The following is a 5,469-nucleotide window of genomic DNA, read 5'->3' as shown; positions in this document are numbered from 1 at the left end:
GGCCCTTTCCATCTCAGACTCTCTGGCAGGAGGGGACTTGTCTTTGAAAAGTGAAACTTACAGTCCAGGCAAGCTGAGATTGAATCTTGGCTGAGCAGCTTCCTTGCTGTGAACCCTTGAGAATTTCCTCAACCTCTGAAACTTTTGCATCTATATCGTGGGATGGTCAGTCTCAGATTGCTTAACTCTTGCAGCTGCCAGGCTCAGGCAGGCCTGCAGACACAGAGACACTTGAATCAGCCCATTGGTAGTGTCAGCCCAGCTTCTCCCAGGACGCTTGGCCTAGACGGGCAGGCTAGCCTGGGGAACCAGCGGGTGGCAGAGCTTTCAAGGGGAAAGGGGAGCCAGGTGCTCCAGGCTCCTGATTGCCTCCTGCCTGCCAGCCTGCCTGCTTCTGGCCCCTGTGCCAGCCCTGCCTTTCTGGTGACAGATGCTGAGGTCTAGATCAGTTCAGGTTCCAGCTTGTCATTCCTAGAAGTGGCAGCCCTCAGCCCTGGTAGATATGACCCTTGCTGCACACAGGCAGCTGGGAATTGGTGAGGAGAGGGAGTAGGCAAAGTGAAGGAGCCTGGGCAGGGGATGGTGTGGAGAGATGGGGAGGGAGAGGAAGGGGACCTGGACTCTGCCAGGAGGAGAAGAGAAGCCCAGCTCTGGGCAGACCCTCCGGGTGGGACGTGATCTGAGAATCACAAGGAGGGCTCCAACTGGTCACTTGACTGTGAGCTTCTCTGGACCTCAGACTTCCTACCTGGGACATGAGGAGGACTCTACCTGTCCCTTTCTTTCCCCCATGGCTGGTGGAGGGGGGTGCGGCTAAGAAAAGACTGTCAGTAATGCCTAACGCGGCTCCCGACATCAATGATTAGAGAAAGACTTGGTATCTCTTCCAAGGAAGAGGTATGGGAATGCCTTAGGGCACAGAGGCTTTGAAGGGCCCAGGTTAGCTATGGGGCTAGACAAGAGAGGAGGAAAGAGTTTTTTCTTGGGCCTGGACAACCCTCCAAGTGTCTCCTAAAAGCCACAGTCCCTCAAATCTGGATAAATGAGGCTCTTGAGCCAGTGGGTGTCAAAAGCTCTTTCCCTCTGTTGATGGATTCAAAAACCAGTGGGTGAAAGTTTAAAAAGAAACAGGATAAACTGCATAGTCTCAAAGTATCTTCCTCCAAGTATTTATTAGTTTCAGTGAGAAAAACAATACTACAGTGGAGAAGCCTAACAAACCCACTTCAGCCAGTGAGCAAGGTTAATGTCATCAGCCCTAAGACACATCAACACATGTCTTGGATGCCGGAGATCATGCACCGAGAAGGTCATAATGTCACATCGTGGTCTTGTCAAAATGCATAGCCTCAATCTGATGTTGAGAAATTATCAGAAGAACCCACACTGAGGGGTGTTTTATAAAAATAACTGACCGGTACTCTTTAAAAGCTTTACGGTCTTAAAAGACAAAGAACGACAGAAGGGGCTGTCACAAACTGCAGGACACGTGACAACTAGTGAGCGGAATCCTGGACTGGATCCTGCAACGAAAAAGGGTCATTGCTGGAGAAACTGGTGAAATGCAAGAAAAGTCCTTGGTTAATTGACACTATTGGGTCGATGTTAATGTACTGGTTTTGATCACTGTATAATGTTTATGTCATCTGTTCATATTAGGGGAAGCCGGGTGAAGGGGACACATAGATTCTGTAAAATTTTTGCAACTTTTAATGAACAATTCAAGATAACCTCAAAATAAAAAGTCATAAAACATCTCTGTCCCAGAGGAGTTGTCTATTTGTGAAGGAGTCAGAGAAACTGGGTGATGGGAAGTGTGGATCAGAGACCTGAGAATTCGGTACTTCCCTGATGCTCACTGCCCGGCACCTTTACATCTTGCTAAAGCTGCTCCCAGAGGCCTTCCAGATTGGCCCTGCCCACATCTTATCATAACCATCTCTCCAGAAGTTTTCACCACTGCCTCTGCAACATGGATAGTTCTGGGTCTGTTACATAGGTAGTGGGTGGAATAGTGTCCCCCTGAACTTTGTGTGCACCTGGAACCTCAGAATGTGAGCTGATTTGCAAATAAGCTCTTTGCAGATGTAAGAACTGAGAGACGATCATACTGGATTAGTGAGAGTGTTAGTTGGTCAGTCATGTCCAACTGTTTTGGGACCCCAGGGACTACAGCCTACCAGGCTCCTCTGCCCATGGAATTCTCCAGGCAAGAATACTGGAGCAGGTTACTATTTCCTTCTCCAGAGGATCTTCCAGACCCAGGGATCAAACTCGGGTCTCCTGCATTGCAGGCAGCCTCTTAACCTTCTGAGCCACCAGGAAGCCTAGGGTGGGTACTAAATCCAATGAGTGTCCTAAGATAGAAAAGGGCACACAGACACAGAGAGATGATGGCTACATGAAGACAGGGCAGAGATTGGAGCTGCATTGCCATAAAGCAAGGAGTGCAAGAAGCGGACAGAAACTGGAAGAGGCAAGGCAGGATCCCCCTCAGCACTTCCACACGGAGTGTGGCACCTTAATTTTAGACTTCCGTACTCCAGAACTGTGACAGAAGACTGTTGGTTGTTTTTAACCACGAGGTTTGTGATAATGTGTTATTGCAGCCCCAGGAAACGAATGCACATGGACTGCACTGTTCTGATATTTATTCGTAGCTTCAGTGATTCGGGGGTGTGTCCTCTCTTCCCTCTCAGGCTGGGGGTTTCCAAAGAGCAGAGACTGTCTCTTCAATGAGACTGGGGCTCTGAGGACAAGGGTTGTGTCTCCTTCCTCAGACTGGGCTGTCCCGAGATCTCCTCCTTCCTTAGGAGCAGCCGGGTCCTCAGCACACAATGCTGGTTCTGTGGGGGGGCTGCCTGGCCCGGCCCCTTCACCAGTTTGGATTGGCATCGGTCTCCCCTCAACCGGCTGGTGCTGGGAGACTCACCAACCACAAGAGGCACCGCCCTCCTTTACCGCAACCTCCTCTTCCCCAGGGGGAGGCTGGAGGAGGGGCAGGTAATGGCCACATGCCACACAAAACCAGCCCGGGAGTCCAGAGGTGGGGGGTACTCCAGTTCCAACAGATGATGCCGCCCCCTAACCCATCACATTAACCCCTGCTGCTCCAGAAAGCTGCCCCTCTTCAAAATGTCAGGAACACCAGGCCAGGGTATTTGCACCTAGATCCCTGTCTACAGGGGGAAGAGGGCTGGCCTTAGAATCTGAGCCAGGGTCTAGTCCTGGGTGGGGGAGACAGTCAGAACTGTTTCTGATGCTGGGATTCCAGGGTCCCTGGAAGTTGGGAGCGGGCTGGCAAAGATCTCTTCCTGGATCGCGTGCGTGAATGTATGCATCATGGGTTCCCCACCCTCTTTGTCTTTTGGACTCCCCTTTGGCGAGGGGCAAGGAGGGAGCCTCTTGTGGTTTCCACTGAGTCAAGTGAGAGGGAAGAAGAGCTCTTCCTGTGTCCCATGCTCCAGGGATTCTGTCCGTGGTTCCTGGTGGTGGAAAGAGACGGGGTGGTGGGCACCACAGAGGAAGCGGGTGCTGGGCTCTGCACTCACTGGTGCTCGCTGGATCCCTCCGAACGCTGCATGTTTCTCTGCAGAGCACCCCAACCCCTCCACCGCACAGCCAACAGCAAAGTCTTCTAACAAAGGCATCTCCTCCTTCAGCCCAAATCCCTGCTGCCTCTCACTGAGGAAATTGTAGGGCTGGGCCGGGGTGGGGGACCATTCTCTGGAAGGAGATTAGGAGTGTCTGTCAGGGGAGGTTGGGGTGGGGCGGGGCCCTCGCTTACTCACATCCTCGAGCGTCCTCAGCATGGCAGATCTGGGGAGCCCACAGCCTCAAGTGTTTGTCTCAGCATTGTCTTCTAAGCCCCAGTGGCGGCGGGCAGGGGTGGGGAGGGCGGCTCCCCGACTTCTGCTTTGGCGGCAGTTGGGGAGGGGGCAGAGGGAGGCTCTGCTTCCATCCCAGGAGCAGCTGATCCAGGAGGAGTCCTGGAGCCTCCAGCAGGGGCTGTTGGGGCCTGTCTGGGGAGATGGGACGTGTCAGGCAGCCCCAGACACGACTGCATTCCTCTCAACATGCCTGCCGGGGTCTGTGGGGCTGAGGGGCGGTGTGGGAGGGCGGGGTGAGGCCTCAGGGGTGCCTTTGGAGGTTGTCTGGGAGACCTGAGATGGCTGAGGTCCTGATATACAGACATATGAGGCAGAGCTTGAAGGACCCCTGGAAATGTCCCCTGACCCTCGGGGCCTCAGGGGTTGGGGATGCTTGACTCCACTTTCTGATGCCTGCCCTCCTCCACCCACTAAAACCCTACAAGGGGCTCAGACAACGGTGCCTGAGCCAAACCCTCCCATGGGGCTGCCCTGGTGGTCTGAGTGCCCTGGTGCCCCTCATTGCTGTACCAGGGGTGTTGCTCCACCCCCTCTGGGGCCCAGATTGGGCTACAACAATGCTACCCAGACTCTGCCCCACTCAACTTACGAAACCCCCTCACATTCACTGTCATGCTGTCTTCTTGAGCTGACGGCAGTAGGCAGAGTGGCCACCGAGAGTCCATGGCCAGACTGAGCAGGTGGTATTTACGCCCACTTTACAGATGAGCAAACCGAGACTCGAGGAAGCATCAGGGCCTAGGTCACACAGGAGTAAACAGCAGAGTCAGGACTCCACCTGACTGCATGCTCTTTCCCGATGTCTTCTGGACTCCCACCTGCCCTTGGCCAGAGTAAGCAGCCAGTGCCATGGGCATGTCCACAGGTGTGTGGAGGACCTTAGGGTTGGTGCTAAGGGCTGAGGAGAGCTGCCTGGATTTCTCTGTACCTGGAGCATTGGGGTGGAAGCCTGAGCCACTTGACTACTGGCAGGGCATGTTTCAGGAGTGTGACAGGCCCCTTGGCACAGCCCAGAAGGTCAGACCTTGGAGGGTCCCAAAGCCTCATCTCATTTTATAGATGGTAATGCTGAGCGGCATCTCTGTGCCCCGTGTGACCTTGCCATGCTATTGCTCCTCCAGCCAGGTGCCACCTGGAGTGGTGGGCTTCCCCCCAAGTGGATGGCAGAGGCCCACTAAATTAATGAGAAACTAACAAGTCACCAGGTTTATGGTGCACACAGGCCCTACTCCCACCATCTTGCTGAGCCCAGCATGCGTGCTCCCAGGGTCTGAAGGGAAAGTGTAGCCTGCAGGCCCACACCTCCTCCTGTGAATCACATCTGGCGGGACAAGAAACCCCAAACACCCTGAACAATGAGTTTCCAGTAAAATATGACAGACATGATGAGGTGGATGAGAGGAGGGATCTGCCTGGGAGTTGGCACTGGCCTCTGGGTGATGAAAGCCAAGGGGAATGGAAAATGCCAGGCCCGCCCCTACCCAGGAGTATAAAACCAGGCATCCTTCTAACTCACCTCAGCACCTTTCTCTTCCCTGCCGACTCGCTCACTTGCTCATTCACCTCTCTCCTTGGCACC

Source organism: Capricornis sumatraensis, chromosome 8 (genome assembly GCF_032405125.1).
Source record: "Capricornis sumatraensis isolate serow.1 chromosome 8, serow.2, whole genome shotgun sequence".
Classification (NCBI taxonomy): domain Eukaryota; kingdom Metazoa; phylum Chordata; class Mammalia; order Artiodactyla; family Bovidae; genus Capricornis; species Capricornis sumatraensis.
Note: the sequence above shows the minus strand (reverse complement) of the source record.